General features: G+C 37.6%; 1 pseudogene; it reads right to left on the bottom strand.

Annotated features, from left to right (window-relative positions):
- Nucleotides 1–17: 17 nt before the first annotated feature.
- LOC147914781 (solute carrier organic anion transporter family member 1A2-like) lies at nucleotides 18–25,487 on the bottom strand (annotated as a pseudogene).
- Nucleotides 25,488–27,575: the final 2,088 nt, after the last annotated feature.

Raw genomic sequence — 27,575 nt, 5'->3', positions numbered from 1 at the left:
TGAGAATTATGATTAACTTAACTCCGCTTCTGAGTTCCCATAAAAGGCTAAGAAAAGGGAAAAAAATGCAAACTTTGTTTACGAGGCATGTTTAAGATTGTCTACTGGGCATGAAGAATTTTGTAACTGAAAGAACACATGTGTGATATACCTAAGTTTGAATTCTAGTTCTGCAGTTTCCTAGCTTTAGAAAGCCCTTCATCATTTGTGTCACACAAATTTGTGTAAGAGAGTTGAGCATTTATTATTATGCCCATTTTTTATTAAAGAAAAATGGAACTCAGAAAGATCAAGTGACCTGCCAGATGCCCTGTAGATAGTAATTGATGAAACTGGGGCTTCTGACAGCTTTACAGTCTGCTGTCTCATAGGCTGGACCACAGGAAATCACTGCTGGGCAACCACTCTACCTACTAGAATGACCGTTTCATATGGTTTACCCTAAAACATAAATGTGTCTCTTCTTGTGGTAAACAATGAGAGGTTCACTAATTTAACTATAAGAAATAAGGAAGGACAGATACAGAAGGAAATGCCAACAGATGAACATTTATATTGCTACCTTTAAAATTCTGTAAAATTTGACAATGCCTTACATGAAACTCGTAAAATGATATATTCGAGCATGAATTCTTAGATACTGTGGACTCCAAGTGGCTTTCTTAGGAAAAGTTCCCTTAATAAATGACCAGAAAGGAATCTAAATAAAGAAAATAATTCTTATACCTCAAGAGAACAATATATCCAGGTATGTCAGATAAAGAATAAATGAGAGGCTGGCGTGTTGCTGTAGCAGTTAAGTTTGTGTGCTCCTCTTTGGTGGCCTGGGGTTTGCAGTTTTGGATCCCGGGCATTGACCGATGCATCGCTTGTCAAGCCGTGCTGCGGCGGTGTCCCATAGAAAGTAGAGGAAGACGGGCATGGCTGCTAGCCCAGGGCTAACCTTCCTCAGCAAAAAGAGGAGGATTGATAACGGATGTTAACTCAGGGCTAATCTTCCTCACAAACAAAAAAGAATAAATGAAATTACCAATCGCTGACAAGATTAAAAAGTACTCTGGAGCCTCATAGAACAGTCATGTCCTTTGTCACACAGCCCACCAACTGCAGTTGAATTTCCCAGTGTTTGAATGCAACTACAATTTTGGAAGACCCATCAAAAAATAATATATTATCCTATTTAAGGAAGAAAAGTTTGAACACAAATCTCAAATATTTTCTACATAGCCAATTAGATCAAGAAGAAGACTGTTTATTCCCTTTCTTCTCATCTCCTTTAGAGTGTCTCTCAAGATCATAGAATAAAATGAAACATAGAAGGGTGGTTTCAGAAAACGGTGTTTCTTTCTAAATATATGGCATAAATTTGCAATAGCTCAGCTATCTTAAACTCATGCTTTTTAAAGACACACATTGTTTTTCCACAACACTGAATATGACAAACAAAATTCTTTTCCGAATGCTGAGTTGAAAACTTAGATACTTACAGGTAAATCTTTGTTTCAAAAGATATAGCTTATTTCAAAAACAGAGTAAAGTTAACCCTTTTTGAATTCTTATATGTTTCAGGTTTTAAGAAGAATCAAAATTTATATTTTACTTTGATCAGCACATTATAAGTATTGTGTCTTTTTCAGGCAAAAACATGTCTAATTCCATCTTCTCAAAAAACTGTCAGAATGTGAAAAACATGAAAGCATGTGCATACATATACACAGAAAAAAGAAAATAAAACAGCAAAACAATTAACTGGATAATTAAGATCAAAACTGCCAACTTTATCACAATGATAAAAATATTTTGGTCCAAAGTATTTGTAAAACAAATTATCTGAACAATAATGTAACTGTTATGAAATTAAGATCAAGGCTCTGACACTGTGAAAGTTTAAAATAAGATTTGGGAATTAAAAGGTAAATCAAGTGAGCATACAGAAAGTAACTTATTTTTTCCACAAAAAGAATTCATTTGATTTTGGGGAAAAACTTTAATTTTACTTTTGTCAAATGTGGCTCCAGTTCGTAGTTGGAAAGTGCCACTGAGGTGCATAAAACAAAAGTTCTGTAAAAAAGACTAATAGGATGTGTTACCATGTCTATTCCTGTTCCAATGGATGTCTCACAACCAGCAAGACAAGCTGACATATATGACAAACCATTGTCTCCACACACAGGGTCCCATAATTTAGTCGGACAGTTGCAATCCTTGTTGCAATCAGGAAGGATATTTTCCACAAGAAAATCTTTTTTGCATTCTGAAATGATTTAAAATAATGCCACGCAGATGCCATTGGAGTTCTCCCCCTGGCTTGCTAGCCCAGGGTCTGCCCCACCCACTAGAGCACTGATTTAATCCAGCTCAGCCAAGGCAAGCAGTCCACCCTAGGGACTGACCCCACCTGACAACAAGCTCTCGGGCAACTTGTGGGCCTGCATAGGCTAGGTGCCTGAATTCTCTGCAGTCTGGTGAGTGGGTCCACCTCTGTGGGGCAGGGCATGCACGAGGAGTGGGTGGAGTGTGTTGGGCATTGGTGGAGTGTGTGGCACCTCTGCTATGGGATGACTAGTTCCACTTCAGGGGGTTGGAGTGCACGCATGGGGCAGGACTGTGTAGATGGTGCTTGTGAGCAGTGGGGCTTGTCAGCTGTAGAAGACTTGTGCTTCTCAAACAGCCACATAGGGTATTGGCCTCATCTTTCAAAGCTTGAAACAATTGGGAGCTCTTGTGCATGGGGCCAGCCCCACCCAGCTGCAGTCCTCAGAGAGCTGACAAGAGCCCTATAGGCCAGAAGCCTATAGCAATTGTAAGCCCCTGAGCCTAACAACCAGCCATGCTGGGGGCCTACTCATTTAGTAGAAAAATTGCAACAGGAATGTGCTATTAGACCTTGCAGCCAACTGTGCCAGGGCTCCCCACACCCGATAGAAACTGAAAGGTCCAAAACAACTACACACAGCTGAGCATTACAACCAGCCACCCAGGGGGACAGCTCAGCCTCTCTGGGCACCTACAGCAAGAGCAACCCTGCCACAATAGAAGTGTTCCAGGGTCACTCCTGAAACATTTGGAACTGGTGACAAGAGGGAAGCACACTGCTGTGCCTCGTAACACATCACTTACATAAGGTTACTTTTCCAAGAACAGGAGACATAGCTGACCTACCTAACGCATAGATAAAAGCACAGAGAAAGAGGCAAAATGAGGTGCCAAAGGAATATGTTGCAAGTAAGGGAACAGGACAAAACCCCAGAAAAAGAACTAAATGAAACAGAAATGGGCCATCGACCTGACAAAGAGTTCAAACAGAGTCATAGGATGCTCACTGATCTTGGGAGAAGAATGGATGAACTCAGTGAGAATGTCAATAAAGAAATGGAAAATATAAAAAAAGAACCAAACAGAAATGAAGAAATACAATACTGGAAATGAAAAACTCATTAGAGGGACTCAAATGCATAGTAGAGGATACAGAAGAATGGATAAGTGAGCTGGACAAAAGACTAGAGGAAATCACACAAGCTGAACAGATAAAAGAAAAAAATTAAAAAGAGTGAGGACAGTCTAAGGGACCTCTTGGACAACATCAAGCACACTAACATCAGTATTATAGGTGTCCCAGAAGGAGAAGAGAGAGACAAAGGAGCAGAGAATCTATTTGAAGAAATAATAGCTGAAAACTTTCCTAATCTAAGGAGAGAAACAGACATCCAGGTACAGGAAGCACAGAAAGCACTAAAAAAGAAACCCAAAGAGGCCCACACCGAGACACATCCTAATTAAAATGTCCAGAACTAAACATAAAGAGAGAATCCTAAAAGCTGCAAGACAAAGGCAACAAGATACATACAATGGAAACCCTATAAGGCTATCAGCTAACTTCTCATCAGAAACCTTACAGGCTGGAAGAGAGTGGCACAATATATTTAAAGTGCTAAAAGCAAAAAACCTACAGCCGAGAATACTCTATCTGGCAAGGTTATCATTCAGAATGGAAGGAGAGATAGGGTTTCCCAGAGAAGCAAAAATTAAAGGAGTTTATCACCAGACCAGTCCTACAAGAAATGCTGAAGGGACTTATTTAAGGCAGAAAGAGAAGACCACAAACAGGAAAAAATCATCTACTTCCATGATAAGAGGGTAACGATACAAATGCAGAAAAAAGAGGTTAGATATGATATCAAAAACATGAAATGTGGGAGGAGGAGAGTAAAAGAGCAGAGCTTTTAGAAAGAGTTCCAACTAAAGAGCTCATTGACTTAATATAGATTGCTATATACGTAGGTTATTATATATGAACTTCCTGGTAATCACAAACCAGAAACTATAATAAATACACAAAAACATAAGAGAAAGGAACTCAAACATAATACTAAGGAAAGCCATCAAATCACAAGGGAAGAGAGCAAGAGAAGAAGAAAGGAACAGAGAATAACTAATAAAACAACCAGAAAAAACTTTTAAAATGGCAGTAAGTACATACTTAGCAATAGCTACTTTAATGTCAATGGACTAAATGCTCCAATAAAAAGGCATAGGCTGGCTGATTGAATAAAAAAACAAGATCCATATATATGCTGCATACAAGAGACACACTTCAGACATAAAGACACTTACTAATGAAAGTGAAGGGATGGAAAAAGATACTCCATGAAAATGGCAATGAAAAGAAAGCTGGGGTAGCAATACCTATATCAGATAAAATAGACTTTAATAGAATAATTGTAAGAAGAGACAAAGAAGGGCACTACATAATGATCAAGGGAACAATCCAACAAGAGGATATAACACTTGTAAATATCTATGCACCCAACGTAGGAGCACCTAAATATATACAGCAATTATTAACAGACTTAAAAGGAGAAATATATAGTAACACAATATTAGTAGGGAACTTTAACACTCCACTTACACCAATGGATAGATCATCCAAACAGAAGATCAATAAAGAAACATTGGCCTTAAATAACACACAAGACCACTACACAGAATATTCCATCCAAAAACGGAAGAATACACATTCTTTTCAAATGCACATGGAACATTCTCCAGGATTGATTACATATGAGGCCACAAAAGAAGTCTCCATAAATTTAATAAGATTGAAATAATACCAACCATCTTTTCTGACAACAATGGAATGAAACCAGAAATCAACTATAGGAAGAAAAGCAGAAAAGCCACAAATAAGTGGAGATTAAACAAAATGCTACTGAATAAAGATTGGGTCAATGAAGACATCAAAGGAGAAATCAAAGTATACCTGGAGACAAATGAAAATGAAAATACGACATGCCAGAATTTATGGGATACAGCAAAAGCGATTCTAAGAGAAAAGTTTATAGCAATACAGGCCTACCTCAACAAACAAGAAAAATCTCAAATAAACAATCTAACAGTGCACCTAAAGGAACTGGAAAAAGATGAACAAACAAAGCCCAAAATCAGTAGAAGGAGGGAAATAATAAAAATCAGAGCAGAAATAAATAAAATAGAGACTAAGAAAACAGTAGAAAAAAATCAATGAAACCAAGAGCTGCTTCTTTGAAAAGATAAACAATAGTGACAAACCTTTAGCTAGACTCACCAAGAAAAAAAGAGAGAAGATTCTTAAGATTCTTTTTTAAGATTGTTAAAAAAGATTCTTAAAATCATACAACTTTCCAAAACTGAATCAATAAGAAATAGAGAATTTTAATAGACCAATCCCAGTAAGGAAATCAAAACAGTAATGAAAAATCTCCCTCAAAACAAAAGTCCAGGACCAGATGGCTTCCCTGGTGAATTCTCCCAAACATTCAAAGAAGACTTGAGACTATCCTTCTCAAACTCTTCCAAAAAATTGAAGAGGAAGGGGAGTTTCCTAACTCATACTATGAAGCCAACATTACCCTGATAGCAAAACCAGACCAGGAAACACAAAAAAGAAAATTACAGGGCAATATCACTGATGAACATCGATGCAAACATCCTCAACAAAATACTAGCAAATCGAATACAACAATACATTAAAAAGATCATACACCATGATCAAGCGGGATTTATTCCAGGTATGAAGGGATGGTTGAACATCCACAAATCAATCAACATGATACACCACATTAACAAAATGAAGAATAAAAATCACATGATCATCTCAATAGATGCAGAGAAAGCATCTGACAAGACACAGCATCCATTTATGATAAAAATCTGAATAAAATGGGTATAGAAGGAAAGTACTTCAACATAATAAAGGCCATTTATGACAAACCCACAGCTAATATCGGTCTCAATGGTGAAAAATGGAAAGCTATCCCTCTAAGAACAGGAACCAGATAAGGATGTCCACTTTCACCACTCCTATTTAACATAGTATTGGAAGTCCTAGCCAGAGCAATCAGGCAGGAAAAAGAAATAAAGCGGATCCAAATTGGAAAGGAACAAGTGAAACTGTCACTATTTGTGGATGACATCATTTTTTACATATAGAGAACCCTAAAAAATCCAGCAGAAAACTTTTATAAATAATAAATGAATACGGTAAATTTGCAGGATACAAAATCTACATATAAAAATCAGTTGCAGGCCGGCCCCGTGGCTTAGCAGTTAAGTGACACGCTCCACTACTGACTGCCCGCGCTCGGATCCCGGGCACACACCGACGCACTGCCTCTACTGTCATGCTGAGGCTGAATCCCACGTACAGCAACTAGAACAGCAACTATGACATACAACTATCTACTGGGGCTTTGGGGAAAAAGTGGAGGAGGATTGGCAGTAGATGTTAGCTCAGAGCCGGTCTTCCTCAGCAAAAAGAGGAGGATTAGCGTGGATGTTAGCTCAGGGCTTATCTTCCTCGCAAAAAAAAAAAAAAATCAGTTGCTTTTCTATACACCAACAATGAAGTAACAGAAAGAGAAATTAAGAATAAAATCTCATTTACAATTGCAACAAAAAGAATAAAATACCTAGGAATAAACTTAACCAAAGAGGAGAAAGATCTGTACACTGAAAACCATAAAAAATTGTTGAAAGAAATAAAGAAGATACAAAGAAATGGAAAGATACTCTGTGCTCTTCTTGGTTTGGAAGAATTAACATAGTTAAAATGTCCATACTTCTAAAGCAATCTATAGATTCATTGCAATCCATATCAAAGTTCCAACAGTATTTTTCACAGAAACAAAACAAAGAATCCTAAAAAGTTTTTGGATTCAGGGCAAGGGAAACAAGTGAAAAAATAAACAAATGGGACTACATCAAACTAAAAAGCTTCTGCACAGCAAGCAAGCCACCAACAAAATGAAAAGACAACCTAACAATTGGGAGAAGATATTTGCAAACCTTATATCTGACAAGGGGTTAATATCCAAAATATATGAAGAACACATACATCTCAACAACAAAAAAACTAACAACCCAATTTAAAAATGGGCAAAAGACCTGAACAGACACTTCTCCAAAGAAGATATACAGATGGCCAACAGACACATGAAAAGATGTTCAAAATCATTAACTATCAGGGAAATGCAAATCAAAACTACTATGAGCTATTACCTCACACCCGTCAGAATGGCTATAATTAACAACACAGGAAACAACAATTGTCGCAGAGGATGTGGACAGAGAGGAACTCTCATACACTACTGGTAGGTGTGCAAACTGGTGCAGCCACTATGGAAAACAGTATGGAGATTCCTCAAAAAGTTAAGGGTAGAACTACCATATGATCCAGCTATTCCACTGCTGGGTGTTTATCCAAAGAACATGAAAACATGCATGCATAAAGATACATGCACCACTGTGTTCATTGCAGCATTATTCACAATAGCCAAGACTTGGAAGCGACCTAAGTGCCCATCAAGGGACGAATGGATGAAGAAGATGTGGTATATATACACAATGGAATACTACTCAGCCACAAGAAACAGTGAAATCCAGCCATTTGTGACAACATGGATGGACGTTGAGGGTATCATGCTAAGTGAAATAAGTTAGAGGGAGAAGGTAAATACCGTATGATTTCACTAATAAGTAAAAGATAAAAACAACAAAAACAAACACAGAGACAGAGATTGGATTGGCGGTTACCAGAGGGGAAGGGGGGAGGGAGGAGGGCAAAAGGGATGATTAGGCACGTGTGTGTGGTGATGGGTTGTAATTAATCTTTGGGTGGTGAATATGATGTAATCTATGCAGAAATAGAAGTGTAATGATGTATACCTGAAATTTATATAATGTTATAAACCAATGTTACTGCAATAAAAGAATATAAATAACTAAAATAATGCCATGGATAGTGAAAGACTATTAGAGCATTTTCTTTTTCTTCTTTTCATCTCAACACACAATTATATTTCCTCTCCTCCCCAAATTAAAAACAGAAATCTTCCAACAATCAATGTGTGGCCCGGGTGCTATGGCTCTGGCATAAAAGATACCTGCTTTAATGACCACATAGCCACTCTTTCAATGATTTATTTCAGATAAACAAATGGCCAATAAACATACATCAATTGAGTGCCTGCCACATAGGAGGCATTTTTCCAGGTATTATTAGAACTCAAAAATAACAATGACCCGATCCCTGTGGTTGATCCATATGGTGGAAAGTAACAAGAGAGATCATATTTCATAAAAGCAATCCCAAGGGTTCACTTGAAGATTAAAATCTGTAAGTTCAGTTTGTAATGTAGATAATACATTTAGCTCCAAAAACATAGCTAATTGAGTAAACAAATACATTCTTCTAGGATAAAAAGTGTCCAGCGGTTATCAAAACGCAGACATAGGTTGTTCCTGACTTCAGTCCCCCTCACGAGAAGACATCCCAGAACCCAGGGGTGAGGTTGAAGCAGCCCCTGGAGCACAGAGACCAAGAAGGACCACAGCAGAAGAGTGAGAGGCGCGGCTACACTCGGATCAAATCACTCCTCTCCCAGGTCAGCACAGCACCCACGGATAGGGCTCCCCTGGGCCTGCGGTTTCTCCAGTGGGAAAAGAGAGCCCAGGGTGGACACCCAGCTCCCCCAGCACAGTGGGATGCTTTCCAGGAGCCCACTTAGGTCTTGCCACATGGGAATCACAGGAGGAATCTGCAGGGCTCCACCACGGGGTGGCATGTAGAGAAGGAGAAGGGGGCCGGGGCTACAGCCACCAGCACTCAGACCTTGGCAGACTGCATTCTTGCAGCAGGGCCCAAGCAGAGATCCAGTGAGTGGCTCTGACCCTCTGCAGAGCCTCCTCTGGCCAGGGAGCTTAGTTGGCAGTTCTGCCTGATTTGGGTCCCCAGTCAACAGGCCAGACTGCCCATGGAGCCTGTTCTACTGCCTCACCCAAGCAGGGAAGTAAATTTGCAGCCCTGCCCAACTTCTGAGCATAGCCTCCAGTCCCACACATCCAGGAAGCCTGACCAGAGAACCTGGGCAGCCATAGAGCCCATCTTGCAGCCACAAAAGATCCTGAATAGTCAAATAGTCAAAGCAACCTTGAGAAAGAAGAATAAAGCTGTAGACGTCACACTTCCTGATTTCAAACTATATTACAAAGCTATAGTAAGCAAAACAGTATGGTATTGGCATAAAAATGGTCGCATAGATCAACAGAACAGAATGGAGAGCCCAGAAATAAACCCATGCATATATGGTCCATTAAGCTATAACAAAAAAGCCAAGAATATACAGTGGGGTTAGGATAGTCTCTTCGTAAATAACGATGAAAAACTGGACAGCTGCATGCAAAGAATGAAACTGGATTTCTATCTTACACCATGCACAAAAATCAACTCAAATGGATTAAGATTTAAATTTAAGACTTGAAACCATAAAACTCCTAGAAGAAAACATAGGGGCTAAGCTCCCTGACATGAGTCTTGGCAATGATTTTTTGGATTTGACAACAAAAGCACAAGTATCCAAAGCAAAAATAAACAAGCGAGACTACATAAAACTAAAAACCTATTGCAAAGCAAGGGAAATCATCAACAAAACGAAAAGAAAATCTGTGGAATGGGAGAAAATATTTACAAATCATATATCTGAGAAGAGGGTAATATCCAAAAAAAATAAAGAACTCATACAACTCAATAACAAAGAAAACAAATAATCTGACTTAAAAATGGGCAGAGGAACTGAATAGCCATTTTTCAAAGGAAGACATACAAATGGCCAACAGGAAAATGAAAAGATGCTCATCACTAATCATCAAGGAAATGCAAATCAAAACCAGAATGAGATATCACCTTACACCTGTTAGGATGTCTATTATCAAAAAGCAAGAGATAGAAAATGCTGATGAGAATATGGAGAAAAGGGAACCCTTGTGCACTGTTAGTGGGAATGTAAATTGGTCCAGCTAATGTGGAAAACAGTATGGAGGTTCCTCAAGAAATTAAACATAGAACTACCACATGATCCAGAAATCCCACTTCTGAGTATATACCCAAAGGAAATGAAAACAAGCTATCAAAGAGATATCTGCACTCCCATCTTCATTGCAGCATTATTCACAATAACCAAGACATGGAAACAACCTAAGTGTCTGTGAATGAATGAATGGATAAAGAAGATATGATATATATATAATATGGACTATAATTCACCCATGAGAAAGAAGGAAATCCTGCCATTTGTGACAACATGGTTAGAACTTGAGGGCATTATGCTGAATGAAATAAGCCAGCCAGAGAAATACAAACACTGCATGGTACCACTCTTATGTGGAATCTAAATAAAAAGTCAAACTCATAGAAAGAGAGAGTAGAAAAGTGGTTGCCAGGGCCTGGGGGAGGAGAAATAAAGAGAGGTTGGTAAAAGTGTGCAAATCTTCAGTTATAAGAGAAATAAGGCCTGAGGATGTAATGTATAAAATGGTGATTATAGTTGATAACAGTGTATAGCATTATTGAAACTTGTCAAGACAGTAGAACTTAAATGTTCCCACTCCCCCCCAAAAATTGGTAAAGATGTAAGGTGATGGATGTGTTAATTAACTAGATGGGAGAAATCCTTTCACAATGTACACATATATCAAATCATCATGATGTGCACTTTAAATATCTAACAATTTTATTAGCCAATTATACCTCAATAAAGCTGGAAAAAAAAGAGAGGGGAAAAAATCATCAACGATAGTGAACCATGCCAAAACCTTTGTCCAGTGGAAATGACAAGTAGTTTTAAAAGGATTAACAGCTCTGTCCCCGGAGTAAAATTGCTGGATTAAAATTTGACATCTCTTGTTCATGCACTGTTACTCCCTGAACCTCAGTTTCCTCTCTATAAAACAGAAATAATCTTAGCATTAGCTCTGTAAAGATTAAATGAAGCAACGTATTAAAGTGCTAAGAACAAAAAGTAGGGGGGCTCTTATGAAAAAAACTAGTGCTGGTGAGCTTATGGCAACACTTGTATACTGTTGGTGGGAATGTAAATTTGTACAGCCACTATGGATAACAATATGGAGGTTCTTCAAAAAATTAAAAATAGAACTACCATATGATCCAGCAATCCCACTTCTTGGCATATATCTGAAGGAAATGACATCACTGTCTGAAAGAGATATTTGCACCTCCCTGTTCACTGTAGCATTACTCACAATAGTTAAGACATGGAAACAACCTAAGCGCCTGTTAACAGATGAATGGATAAAGAAAATGCGGTGTACATATATGTACTATGCAATATTACTCAGCCATAGAAAAGAAGGAAATCCTGCCATTTGTGACAACATGGATGAACCTTGAGGGCATTATGCTGAGCAAAATAAGTCAGACAGAGAAAGACAAATACTATATGATCTCACTTATTTGTGGAATCTAAAAAACTGAACTTATAGAAACAGAAGTAGATTGGTGGTTGCTAGTGGGGGGGGCAGTGAGGAATGAGGGAAGGTGGTCAAAGGGTACAAACTTTCAGTTGTAACATGAATAAGTTCTGGGGATATAATGGACAACATAGTGACTATAGTTAAAAATATTGTATATTTTATGTTGCTAAGACAGTAAATCTTAAAAGTTACCACACACACAAAATAATAAATATGTGAGGTGATGGATAGGTTAACTGATCTTATTGTGATAATCATTTCAAAATATATAATGTATCAAATCATTACATCGTACACCTTAAACTTACACAACGTTTTATGTCAATTATATCTCAATAAAGCTGGGAAGAAAAGTTTTTAAAACAGTTTCTAGCAAGAGACAATTTTCTTATGTTCAGTGTAAGGTGATTAAAAGAGGACTAGCATGGGAGTCTAGAGACTGAATTCAAGTCCTAACTCTATGACTAGATTATAACATGTCTTTTTACACATCTGCTTTAGGAATCAAGACAATTGGAGATGGAGATAATCTTTAATATTTTTCCAATGTTAAATTCTATGTTTCTCTATTAATGTAGTTGAAGAGGTTTGCCATGAACTCCTTAAAATCATTTAATCCCTCTGAATCTCAATTTCTTCATCTGTCAAATGAGAATAATAACACCTATTTTAAATGGAATTTTCAAGACTCAAATCAGATAACATAAAAAAATTACTTTATGATTTTATATTTAAAATTATTCCAATGTTAAATTCCTTGAAAAGTTTAAAGGAAACATGTTAGGATGCCCTTCGTTTCATTTTAAGTGATTACTCCCTTATCTAAATATGTCCTACAGATGAATTTTAAAAATTCACATCACTATGTAAAACTTTCCTACAAACCTAGATAACCCTCAAAATACAAATCTAAAACTATTAAATGATAAGACATAACTATGCAAATGAAACATATGAATTTATATATGAATTAATATATCTTGTATTGGGATTTAGTTAGGCTAAATTTGGGCCCGTTGTGGAAACATATAAAGACAACTGAGACTGTATAGTCAACTTTTAATTTTAGTCATTTATGAGAGTATAAAATATATGGATAACATATCCTAATACAACCTAAAACTATAAGTAGTTTCTTTGATATCCACTTTAACATCTATTAGGATATCCCAAAGACAAACACACACCCACACGCAATCATAAACTCACTAACCTTCTGATATGTTCCCAATCTCTTTAATAAGCCTAGAACCTGGATGGATTGGGTTATGATTGACAGATGGAGGAAAGATGAAGAAAGACCACAGATTACTGCCATTAACTCCAATTAGCAAATGATCTGGTCACGGGTAATCATGGGAGAAAATATGTTATTAACTGTTGAAAGAGTACAACATTCATCAGAAAACAACATACCCTTCATAAGAGGTGGTTATAGCAGCAACTGGAGAATTATCACAGGTCAAGAGAAAACACAGAAAATAAAGAAGATACTCAGTTAAAGAAAGCCAGCATCCTATGTGGGCAGCTTGTTTGACAGTAATCTTGAACTTCTTCATAATTGAACCGCCAACTATATATCCAATGCATATTGGAGGTAAGTTATAAATACCTATAAATGCAAGTAAAATATTATTTACAAAGTGACTTAGCAAAGGAAAAAATAGGATATCGCTTTTATCTAATATGTCTTATGTAAGAAACCATTTAGTTCTAACTCACAGTGAAGAAGGCTGACTTAATTTTACCTCCAGTTAGTTACATACTACATATAGAGAGATTTTAAAATGCCCCACAACATCAGAGTATATTTTGGAAGACTGTTATCATTATTGTCCATTTAATTAATTGCAGTAGGTTATAAATTTCATGTAGGCAGGGGTCATGGTCTATATCCCTTTTCTTAGGATCCAGGTAGGAGTGACAAGTCAAAGTTGACCAGTAATTTGTTGCTTTCCACTCTTCGGGGTAGGATTATATGTATATGATTTATGATTTATATGATTTTGCATGTCTTTATTCCCACTCTGGTTGTTAAGAATTTGACTCAACTCAAGGTACGTTAGAGGATCATTTTGCTGAGCCTGTCACTGTCGAGAGTATTTAATTTTATACCTTGCTGCTACTGACCAGCACTCTCCCTCCCCCAATCCTTCCCCCAAAAAAGAAGAAAAAGGAAAAGATAGCCCTAGGTTGCATTCTTATAATGCCAGGGTCTGCTCACTGAATCACATTTTTGGGAGAGCTTGTTAAAAATCCATTCCAGGGGCCGGCCTGGTGGTGGAGCGGTTAAGTGTGCACACTCCTTTTCGGCAGCCCGAGGGTTCGCAGGTTCGGATTCTGGGTGCACACCGACACACTGCTTGTCAAGCCATGCTGTGATGGCATCCCTTATAAAGTAGAGGAAGATGGGCAAGGATGTTAGCCCCAGGCCGGTCTTCCTTGGCAAAAAGAGGAGGATTGGCATCGATGTTAGCTCAGGGCTGATCTTCCTCACACACACACGAAAATCCATTCCAGACTCCCATACCAGAGAGTTTGATTCAGTATGTCTGAGGTGAGCCCCAGGTATCTGAACTTTCAACAATCACTCTAGGTCATGGGGATGCCGGTAGTCTGGAAATCCACTTTTCAAAATAGTAAAAAGATCCCAGAAGAAACCCAGGGTAGGGGTTAGTGTGGTCAGAGGAAAATCGGAATGTATGGGCTGCAGAGACACCTCACACCACCAGGGGGACCAGTGAACTAAGTTAGAAGGAATGTGGAATTCATGAATTGGAGGCAAAAGAGTAAAATCTGGGAGTAAAACATGGACTCCTAATGACTTAATTCTGTCTTCATTTTTACATGAATGAATTGCTCATATGAAAATTGAATCTAATTTGTGCATTCCCCAAAATTCCCACAAATATTTTGCATTTGCGTTCTGACTAAAGAGAGAGCAGAAAAGAGAAGAAAGCCAGGATATCCTGGCTTCTTCCCTTCCTTACTCTTTCTTGATTTCACTGGAGAGCAGAAGGAGAAAACGTACCAGAGACAGAAATACTCCAACAGACTTCAATCTAGGAGTTTCCTAGACCTATCATTGCATGGAAAAAAGTGAGCTGCTAATCAGAAAAGAAAAAACATATCAATTAAAAAGATTGCATCTGAAGCTGATTTTCCATATTGCTCTTCCATATATTTAGGCATGAAGGAGATCATATTAACAAATGCATTGAACTCTATCACACCTATTAATATGAAAAGCATGTAAATCGGGTTGCATAAGACTTTTCGTGAATGGAAAAAATCTGAAAAAAAAGAATGAAACAGTATAAAACTAGCTCAGTTTTGTATTTTATGATTGACTATTTCTGAAACATCAACCTCCCCTCCAAATTATGTTTTTCTGTTTTTTAGTGAACATTTGTTTGTTCGTCTTTTTACCCCTTGAAACCTAAAGTTATATCATTGTTTTGGTAGCTTCTTCTACTAGTGATGCAGCTAACTAGGTAGGGGTCAGAACACAACAGTTTTGCCTTCAGTAAGTTACTATTGTGACTTAAGGAAAAAGTATACATAACATGACCAAAATATTATCTGTGTTCACACCATTTCTTTTTTATCCTTCTCTTTTTCCATCTCTTAATAGCCTCTCTTCTCTAGAGATCATCTAGAATGAAAATGCTTGTTCTCTTCTCTAAAGTCTGGAAGAAAATCAATGTGTAAAAGAAGTTCACACTCAAATATTGATATTATCACTCTTGAATATTTAAAATGAAAATATATGTGGGAATTCAGGGGGTATAAATTTTCTCAAGTACCAAGTATTTTTCTGCTTCTTTAGAACAATTCTGGTGGTTCTGCCAAAGGTTCACAAGAGGATGCACATTAAGACCACCTGGGGATCTTTTAACACTAGCAGTCTCCAGGTCTCCCTCCCTGAGATCCTGATTTATTTGGTATATACTAAGGACCATGTAAATAATTTAACCAAAACTTTTCCCCATTTGTGTGGACTGACAAAGTGCAGAGCCAAATCTGTGTCCCATCTCTAGCAAATTTTCTGGGTCACAATGCCTCCATTTTGGGTCAAAGTTCTCACTTATAGTTTCTTTTCACTTTTCCTATCTTCATGTTCTCTGTCTTGATGTCCTTACTTACTGTGTATTATCTTGGTTTGCTTAGTAAACTGCATAAAATCCATTGTAGAACAAAGCATCAATAAATAAACAAATTGGAAGAGGAGGAAGCATTGTTTAATGCATAGAAACGAACTCTCATTCTAGAATTCATATTTATGAATAAAATGCACGGCAGGGGAGAGAGTTGTGTTCAGAGCTCTTTGGAGTTTTTGTTTTGTTTTGTTTTGTTGTTTGTGAGGAAGATCAGCCCTGAGCTAACATCCAGGCCAATCCTCCTCTTTGCTGAGGAAGACTGGCCCTGAGCTACCATCTATTGCCAATCTTCCTCCCTTTTTTTTCCCTTTTTTCTCCCCAAAGCCCCAGTAGATAGTTGTATGCCATAGTTGTATATCCTAGTAGTTGCCGTATGTGGGACGCTGCCTCAGCATGGCCTGACAAGCGGTGCGTCGGTGTGCACCCGGGATCCAAACCCAGGCCGCCAGTAGCAGAGCACGTGCACTTAACCGCTAAGCCACAGGGCCGGCCCCTGGAGCTTTTTAAGTCACCCATGTTTGTTGGCATCCCTGTCCTAATAGGTGAGTCTCAGCAGTGCCAATTTCTTTTCAATATGTCTTATATTAAGCTAAGCTCTTTTCTAGTTTTGAAAATTGATCTTGCAGACTGCAAACAATATTCTATGTTAAAATCCTCTATCGGGGTGAAGTCAGCAATGTAACAGGGTGAGCTGTTCCCTTTGTCTCTCTCCCTTTGAATTACAAGTAAGTGGACATTCATCGATCAGCAGAGGATACCCACACAACATATCAGGACACCTGAGAGACCCACGCAGTTATACATCTGAAGGTGGATGGACTACCCCCCAGGGAGGTGGTGGAGATGGGTGAGCACTCTCTGGCCCTCAGGCAGCCCAGTGCATGCTTGTGACTGCACTCCCGGCTGGAGTGCTCATAGCACCACTGCGGCCCTGAGGGTGGAAGCATGCCTCAGTGTGACTGCAAAAACAGGTGATGGCAGCCCTGAGCCCCCATGTGATTGCTTCCCCATACTGTGGGAGAGTTCTCAGGGCCACACGGTCCACAAGGAGCAACTCAGTCTTGGATCCAGTAGGGAGGTCCCGCCCACCAAGCACAAAGCCTGGTGTGATCTAGAAGCAGATGGCAGTGGAGCTGCAGCCTGGATGAATAATCTCCCAGCTGCCACAAATGTCCATAGTATGGCTACTGCCCCAACGGGGCAAGTGTGTCTCAGAGGGATTGTGGGGACAGGTGGCAGCATCCCTGAACCCCCACGTGACTGCTTTCCCATTTGGTGGCAGGCCCCACAGGGCTGCTGTGGTCCCAAGGAGTGGACCATGCTTGGACAGGCACTGCTGACAGGGATCGTGGTGGCAGGCTCAGACTACACAGCTCCTGCCCCCAACCAAGTGGCAGCATGTGGAACATGCGACCACATACTATCACTATGAGCCAGAACAAATCCACTCTGTCAAATGGTATAAAGACATAAGAATACTGCAGACCAGAAGAAAAAGACAAACACCCAGAAATAAATCCTGAAGGCACAGCAATCTACAATCTAAAAGACAGAGAATTCAAAACAGCCATCATAAAACAACTCAACAAGGTACAAGGGAATTCACAAAGAGAGCTCAATGAAATCAGGAACCAAATTAATGAACAGAGAGAATTCTTCACAAAAGGAGATTGAAACTATAAAGAAAAACCAACCAGAAATGTTGGAGATGAAGAACACAATGGATGAGATGAAGAAAAATCTGGAGTCTTTACATAACAGAGCTGACATTATGGAAGATAGAATTAGCAATCTAGAGGATAGGAATACAGAAATGCTTCAGGTGTAGGAGGAGAGAGAACGAAGACTAAAAAGAAAAGAAGAAATTCTCTAAGAAATATCTGACTTAATTAGGAATGCAACATAAGGATTAAAGGTATTTCAGAGGCAGAAGAGAGGGAGAAAGAAGCAGAAAGCTTGTTCAAAGGAGCTAGAATTACATGTAAATGAAGCCAATAGAACCCCTAACTGCATCAATGTAAAAAGACCTTCTCCAAAGCATATATTAGTAAGGCTGGCAAAAGTCGTTGACAAAGAATAAATATTAAGGGCAATAAGACAGAAGAAAATAACCTGCAAAGGAACCCCTATCAGGTTTTCAGTGGATTTCTCAGCAGAAACCCTACAGATTAGGAGAAAGTGGAATGATATATTCAAAATTCAGAAGACAAAAACTTTAGCCAGGAATACCATATCTAACAAAAATATCTTTCAGATATGATGGAGAAATAAAAACTTTCTCAGATAAACAAAAGCTGAGAGCTCCTTGCCACAAGAACCACCCCCCCCAAGATGTGATCAAGAAGGCCCTCATACCTGAAAAAAAAAGAAGAAAGGGTTTAAAAAGCCTTGAGTATGGAGATAAATAGGCAGACAAATTCAGAACATTGCAACTCTCTATCAGAAAAGATTAGCAAACACTTTATAACTCTAAAGATAAAGGGAAGGAAAACATTAAAAATAAATATAATCACTTCATTTTAACCACAAGTTCACAAAACATAATGGAATAAGTTGTGAGAACAACTTAGTAGGGGAAGAGGAAGGGGATGAAACCTACTTTGACCAAGGGAATAAGAGGCTACCATAGAATGGACTATCTCATCTACAAGATCTATTATACAAACTTCATCGTAAGAACTAAATAAAAAATCAGAACAAAGACAAATGATAAATAAAGACAAAACTGTCATAGAGAGACAGCAAACCGAATTGGAAATCCAAAATACACAGGATGAGAAACAAGGGAAATGCTTAACAACTGAAAAATAAGCAATAAAATGGCAGCATTAAGCACTCATATATCAATAATCACTCTAAATGTAAATGGATTGAATTCCCCAATCAAAAGACACACAGTGGCTGGACAGATTAGAAGACAAAACCCAACAATTTTCTGCCTCTAGCAAACACATCTCAACTCTAAAGACAAACACAGGCTTAGAGTGAAGGGATGGAAGATGATACTCCAAGCTAATGGCAAACAAAAGAAAGCAGGTGTTGCCATACGTATATTGGACAAAGTAGACTTGAAGATAAAAAAGACAATGAGAGACAAAGGGGGCAGTATATAATGATAAAAGCGACACTCCACCAAGAGGACATAACACTTATAAATATACATGAATCTAACACAGGAGCACCAAAGTACAGAAAGCAACTATTAATTGACATATAAGGAGACATTAACAGCAGCACAATAATAGTAGGGGACCTTAACACCCCACTATCATCAATTGATAGATTAACCAGACAGAAAGTCAACAAGGAAATAGTGGAACTAAATGAAAAACTAGACCACATGGACTTAACAGCTATATACAGAACACTCCATCCAAAATCAGCAGAGTACACATTCTTCTCAAGTGAACATTCACAAAGATAGACCATATGTTGGGAAACAAGGCAAGCCTCAAGAAAATTAAGAAGATTGAAGTCATAACAAGCATTCGACCATAATGCTATGAAATGATAAATCAACTAAAAGAAAAAAGCTGGGAAAGTGACAAACTTGTGGCGACTAAACAACATGCTGCTGAATGACAAATGGATCATTGAAGAAATTAAATGAGGAATCAAAGAGTATCTGGAGACAAATGAAAATACACCATACCATCTCATATGGGATGCAGCAAAAGTGGTCTTAAGAGGGAAATTCATAGCAATACAGGCCCAATTTAAGAAACAAAGGAAAAATCTCAAATAAGCAATCTTAAACTACACCTAAGAGAACTAGAAAAAGAAGAACAAAGAAAGCCCAAAGTCAGCAGAAGGAGGGAAAATAATAAAAATTAGAGCAGAAATAAATGAAATTGAAAGAAAAAAAAAAACAGTAGAAAGGATCAATGAAATTAAGAGCTGGTTCTTTGATAAGATAAACATAATGGACGAACCCTTAGCCAGATTCACTAAGAAAAAAGAGAGAAGCCTCAAATAAATAAAATTAGAACTGAAAGAGGAGAAATTACAATGGATACCATAGAAATACAAAGGATTATGAGAGAATACTATGAAAAACTATATGCCAACAAATTGGAGAATCTAGAAGAAATAGATAAACTCTCAGACTCATACGACCTCCTAAAACTGAACCAAAAAGAAATAGAGAATCTGAATAGGCCAATCACAAGTAAAGATATTCAAACAGTAATCAAAAAGCTCCCCAAAAATAAAAGTCCAGGACCAGATGGCTTCTCTAGAGAATTCTACCAAAGATTCAAAGAAAATTTAGTACCTACTCTCCTCACACTATTCCAAAAAATTGAAGAAGACAGAACACTTCCTAACAAATTTTACAAGCCCAACATCACCCTGATCCCAAAGCCAGACAAGGACAGCACAAAGCAGGAAAACTACAGGCCAATATTGCTGATGAACACAGATGCAAAAATCCTCAACAAAATTTTGGCAAACCGAATACAGCAATACATCCAAAGGATTGTACACCATGATCAAGTGGGATTTATACGAGGGACACAGGGGTGGTTCAACATCCACCAATCAATCAATGTGATACACCACATTAACAAAATGAGAAATAAAAACCACACGATCATCTCAATAGAAGCTGAGAAAGAATTTGACAAAATCCAACATCCATTTATGATAAAATCTCTCGACATAATGGGTATAGAAGGAAAGTACCTCAACGTAATAAAGGCCATACATGACAAACACACAGCCAACATCATAACCAATGGGGAAAAATTGAAAGCCATCCCTTTGAGATAAGGAATAAGGCAAGGGTGCCCACTCTCATCACTCTTATTCAACATAGTACTGAAGGTTTTGGCCAGAGCAATTAAGAAAGAAAAAGAAATAAAAGGTATGCAAATTGGCAAGTGGAAGTGAAGCTCTCACTGTTTACAGACGATTTGATTTTATATAGAGAAAACCCTAAAGATCAGAAAACTATTAGAAATAATCAACAATTAGAGCAAAGTTGCAGAGTACAAAATCAACTGACAAAAATCAGTTGCGTTTCTATACTCTAACAATGAACTAATAGAAAGAGAAGTCAAGAAGACAATCCCATATACAATCACAACAGAAAGAATGAAATATCTAGGACTAAATTTAACCAAGGAGGTGAAAGACCTATACAATGAAAACTCTAAGACATCAGTGAAAGAAATTGATGATGACATAAAGAAATGGAAAGATATTCCATGCACATGGATTGGAAGAATAAATATAGTTAAAATGTCTATGCTACCTAAAGCAATCTACAGATTCAATGCAATCCCAATCAGAATCCCAATGTCATTCTTCATGGAAATAGAACAAAGAATCCTGAAATTCACCTGGGGCAACAAAAGACCCCGAATAGCTAAAGAAATTCAGAGAAAAAAGAACAAAGCTGGAGGCATCAAAATCCCTGACTTCAAAACATACTACAAAACTAGCAATCAAAACAGCATGGTACTGGCACAAAACAGACACGTACATCAAAGGAACAGAATTGAAAGTCCAGAAGTAAAACCACACATGTGCAGACAGCTAATCTTCGACAAAGGAGCTAAGAACATACAACGGAGAAAGGAAAGTCTCTTCAATAAATGGTGATGGGAAAACTGGACAGCCACATTCAAAAGAATGAAGGTAGACCATTATTTTTCACCATACACAAAAATTAACTCAAAATGTATTAATAACTTTAAGATAAGATGTGAAACCATAAAATTCCCAGAAGAAAATATAGGCAGTACACTCTTCGACGTCGGTCTTAGAAGGATCTTTTCGAGTACCGTATTTGCTCAGGCAAGGGAAACAAAAGAAAAATTAAAGTAATGGGACTTCATCAGACTAAAGAGCTTCTGCAAGGCAAAGGAAACTATAAAGAAAATGAAAAGACAACCCACCAACTGGGAAAAAATATTTGCAAATTGTATATCCGACAAGGGGTTAACCTGGAAAATATATACAGAACTCATACAACTCAACAACAAAGAAACAAACAACCTGATCAAAAAATGGGCAGAGAATATGAACAGATATTTTCCAAAGAATATATATGGATGACAAACAGGCACATGAAAAGATGTTCAACATCACTAATCATCAGGGAAATGCAAATCACAACTACAATGAGATATCATCTTACACAATTACCAGGACCAAAAACAACAAATGTTAGAGAGGATGTGGAGGAAAGGCAACCCTCATACACTGTTGGTGGGAATGCAAACTGGTATAGCTGCTGTGGAAAACAAGGTGGATATTTTTTAAAAAATTAAAAATAGAAATACCACATGACCCAGCTATTCTAGTACTGGGTATTTATCCAAAGAACTTGAAATCAACAATTCAGAGACTTATGCACCCCTACATTCATGGCAGCATTATTCACAATAGCCAAAACATGGAAGAAACCCAAGTGACCATCAACTGATGAATGGATAAAGAAGATGTGGTATGTATATACAATGGAATACTATTCAGCCATAAAAAAGGCAAAACCATCCTACTGGCAACAACATGGTTGGAACTTGAGGGTATTATGTTAAGTGAGATAAGTCAGACAGAGAAAGACAAACACTGCATGATTTTACTCATACGTGGAAGATAAACAAATACATGGACAAAGAGAACAGATTAGTGGTTACCAGAGGGAAAGGGAGTTGGGGGTGGGCATAAGGGGTAAAGGGCACATATATATGGTGACTGACCAATAATAATGCACAACTGAAATTTCACAATGCTATAAACTATGATGACTCTGAGAATTTACAAGATTCTGAGTTGGCTTCTAATGACCTGAGAGGTATTAAATTATGTTCTATTGTGGTTTAAGTGAATTTTTAATTGTTAATAAAAATTTTGTGCAAATTGGTACTATAATTTATAGGTGATGGTAGAAGTAGCAACATCAATAGTAATAATACTAATCCTAATAGCAATAACAATAATAATATATGCCAGAACTCCTTTTACCCTCACAAAACAAATCTATATTATTAAGAACTATTATTATCCCCATTTTACAGATAAAGAGACTGAGCTCCCTACCCACCTTCTAAACAAACACTCTTTAAGAATTCCAAGGCCCAGGCTACACCTCATACTAATTAAATCAGACCTCTGGAGAAATCTACAGAATTTCCAGAATTTAAATCAGTAATTTAAAAAATTTCCTAGATGATTCCAATATGTAGCCAAGTTTGAGAATCTGTGTCCCTGAATACTAAATACTTAGACTGTCTTATCTTGGTTTCCTACAGAAACACCTGTAAATTATGCCATGAGGATCTATACAAAAAAAAACTGTTACATGAAATACATTCCTGCATTTGCTGGAAAACTATGTGGTCCATATTACCTGTATCGTACATCACATGACAACTTTTTCTTTTTTTACAATTTTTACTACAGGAATAGTTTCTCTTTAAGAATGGTTACTCTTTCCTCTATCAAATATAGAGAATTATATGACCTACCATGTTTTTGTTTTTCTGCTTTAACTTCCAGGAAGCTCACGACTAAGCTAACATTTTTGGTTTCAGAACTATATACTTATTTCGATTTGTGTCTAATTTTTCCTCCTTTTGTTCTTAGTTTGAATTTCTTTTCTTTTTAATTTGATCTATGTTCTCTGTAAAATAAATTTTTTATGGCGAATGGGACCTAAATTAATTAATTAATTAATTTTTGTTGAGTGCCCAGATTGACATGTAATTTTATCCCAATGTTGACCTGACATAATTCAGCTTCCAAATGATATTATTTATTTCCAAGTAGTAGCAGAGGACGAATCAGACTAGTTAGGCAATATTGACTGCTGACTGTCGTGACACATTGTCTTAACACAGACTAGAATATCATAGTGTTAGAGCAAAATACAGACACATGTAGGGCCAGCCCCAGTGGCCTAGTGGTTAAGTTCAGCGTGCTCCACTTCGGCAGCCCAGGTGCGGACCTACACACTTGTCTGTCAGTGGCCATGCTGTGACAGTGGCTCACATACAAAATAGAGGAAGACTGGCAACATATATTAGCTCAGGCAAATCTTCCTCAGCAACAAACAAACAAAACAGACACCTATATAAAATTAAAAATAAATTATATAGTATTTAAAATATTTATATTTGCCTTTAGTGATTCCATCCTTTTACTTCTTGACTTCTTTTTGTTTCTCTTCTTTGTTATCTTTAATGATCTCAGCATTATCCGTTAGTCCTTCCTGTGGAAGCATTTTGGGCAAAAAGAAAAAAGTAAGGTCAGTGAGCACATTTACTCCTGCACAAACCAAAAAGCCAGACTACCATGAACCAACTCGAGTATCAGTGGGAGTTATGGTCAGATCATCTGTAAAGAAATAGACACATTTTTTTATTATCTTAAGTCATTATTGCCTGTATGAACTATAGAAAATTATTAAAATTATAATTCTCAGCTTTTATCCAAGTATAGAATTTTATATAATTCAGACATTCATAAAACTTGTCTGACAACATGTGGTGTTACAATATTGTCTCGCAATAAATTAGTTTAGCTATCTGTCTTATCATGTAAGGAATTTATAAATAGATACTTATTAAATAACTACAAGGTCTATTTCATTATTCACAAGTGATTGTTTGACTAAAATAAATTCAAACCTATGTGCTTAAATCTTTTAAAAACAAGAAATATGGTTGTAGTGCAGTAGAAAGAGCACTGGATTTTGAGTCAGAAGATCAACATTTTATCTTGCTCTCCTGCTCTCTGGTTTGAAATATTTGAAAAACTATTTAAACTCCTCCACCTCAATTTGTACAGGGTAAGTGGAGATAATCTACCTAACCGAGGGTCACGTAAGGCAATGATTAACTATGATAACATACCTGAAGATGCCCTGTGTACTCTAGACACTATATAAATAGATGTTATTCATTACCTGTGTTCACAGATCCAGTGTCAACATAAACATTTGCACAAAATGATGCTAACAAAAGTCCAATCAGAGGACCAATTATAGCTCCTGTTTTTATTATTCTAAAAATAAAGGAAAATATAAAGTTATAGTTCAGTTATATACCCACATAAAGAGTTCCAATTCCACGTAGAGTCTGAAAACAGATTTTTGGCTTAGGTATTCAATTTATAAGAAAATTAAGCTTGTGTACACATAAGTAACACAGTTGCTTCTGTAAGTGTTGAAAATGGAGCCTCATAATTTAAAGCCACTTTCTCTAGGCCTCCAAGTTCTCTTTCATGCTGGGGTCACAGGTAAAGATTTGCTGCAGCAGGATAAGCTTGGATCATGCTACTCTCAAAGCCACGATATAGAGCAACATTGTTTTGATCGTTTCCAGAGTCACATTTTCAGAGGAATTTTAAAGCAATACCATGTTATGAAAAATTTCTTAGGGCATAGTCCTCAGAAAGCTTCACTCCCAAATCTTCAATTTGAAACTTCCTCTGGCTGTGTCCTCACTATTATTGATACTTCTCTTCACCACGATCTCCTTTCTTATCCTCCACATTCTTATCTTCCATTTCCATCAGTCCCCGCTGGCCTCACTTGACTTCCTGCTCATCTGGAACTTCATCATCAGCTATCTCATGACTTGTTTACAATTCAGAATCTATGCTGAGCCCTCCCTGCTCGCTGAAAATCCAGACATGAGCTTCTTTAACTTTCTTCCTCTTTACTTCGAAATATGTCCTCACCCATTGTCTCTGCCTTCTCTGCAGTTCTACAGGCTGGGCGACACTATACGCACCTGACTTCTTGATGCCAGCCCCTTCTGTGTTCTCTCAGGTCTTGCTCAACGAAACACTCTCTCTCTTGTGTTTGTTCAATCTCTCCCATCCACATATAATATCAGAACTGCACCCAAGTATCAAGCAAAAAGAGTTTATTTTATCCATTGAATACTAAAGTAACCTGTAGACACATTTAAAAAATTCTCTTGAATTTTTTTCTATTTGGAAGAGTTTTAAATACCTTGAACAATCTGTTGTATTTGTATTTTTAAAGTAAAAAATCTTATGCAACCAACTTAAGTAAACAAATATAAGTTACTCTCAGAAATAAATCTTAATAACTGAACTTTTGCATAAAAATGATTTCAAAATTCTGAGAAATTATTAATATAACCTTTAAAATACAGGAATCTGGAATAGACTCTTAGAATAGCTAGTTAATTTTCTTCTATTTATCTTGGACGATGACCTAATGAGATGATTAATCATTACTGGACTGATGAAAAAAAACCGAATAGATATTTAAAGAGAGACTTTAACAATAGATAAAGGGAAGGACTTGAGGCCGTTGCTGTAGGATTCTAAGTCCAGGTAAGAAACTAATTTCAGCATTTCTTCCATGTGAGAAACTTTCACAAATTTCAGGGAAAACAATGTTTTGACGGACATGAAAAATATTGCACATTTTATGCTTTGTGTCTTCCACACAATTAGGCTCTAAGCTCTTAAAACCAATTAAATATTCCTACTGAAGATAGATTAGCCTCAATTTTACATACACTCTTAAAGATAAAATACAGAAAATCAGACATTTATAATTTAAAAGTTCCATACAAGTGGAACTTCAACTCTGAAAAATGAACCTCTGGTTACCTTCTAAAAATATGCTACAAGGCAATTATTTTCACTAACTACATAGAATTGTTAGACTTATTCCCTATTTCTTTGATTGCCTCTTAACTAGACAATGTTGAGAGCAAGTTTACTTGGCAAATATCAAGAAATGGGCTGTGTCTCAAAGTCACTTACCCACCTCTACTTTCCCTATTTCACCACAAATTTGGCTCTTGGTGAGGGGAAAAAAAGAAGATCTCTGATCAAGTGAGAAAAAAAGTCTGCTCAGCACGGTTCCTAGCACAAACTAAGGATTCAATAAATATTAATTCCCTTCTTCTATTGAGGAAGGTAGCTACCCTTGTAAGACAATTGTTATTGTCCAAGTAAGGTGGAGGATGCAGGACGTCCCCTCATAAAAGGTGTCAGGGGGCTGGCCCCATGGCCTAGTGGTTAAGTGCGCGCGCTCCGCTGCTGGCGGCCGGGGTTGGGATCCCAGGCGCGCACCGACGCACCGTTTGTCAGGCCATGCTGTGGCGGCGTCCCACATAAAGGTAGAGGAAGATGGGCACAGATGTTAGCTCAGGGCCGGTCTTCCTTGGCAAAAAAAGAGGAGGATTGGCATGCGTGTTAGCTCAGGGCTGATCTTCCTCAAAAAAAAAAAAAAGGTGTCAGAAGTTACTAAATGCTGTTTTCCCTTTTGTTCTCCTCAGTTCCACAGGTACATGGTGCACCCTTTTTTTCCCCCTTCAATAGCAAACGCTTGACACAGGTAAGCTGAGGCTGGTGAGATTCTGCCCTCCACCCCACACCAATCAATCTAGGCAGAACGGGGCTGTTCTATTCAGAGAAGAGTTGCAATACCACATCTGAACGCCTGTGCTCCTGTCTTATGAATGTATAGTGTCCTCAAAATTCATTTATATATCAGATGTTTGGAACTCTGAGAAAAAAATATGTCCAGAGAAAAATATGGTAAATGTCTCCAACTCAGGCTTAAAATGTCATGATGAAGTGGAAAGTGTGGTGTTTAGAGTCAAGCCTAAATTG

This window comes from Ceratotherium simum, chromosome 17, assembly GCF_057802395.1.
Source record: "Ceratotherium simum simum isolate JZ-2026a chromosome 17, ASM5780239v1, whole genome shotgun sequence".
In the NCBI taxonomy this organism is placed as follows: Eukaryota; Metazoa; Chordata; class Mammalia; order Perissodactyla; family Rhinocerotidae; genus Ceratotherium; species Ceratotherium simum.
Note: the sequence above shows the minus strand (reverse complement) of the source record. Positions and strands in the feature narration are given on the sequence as shown.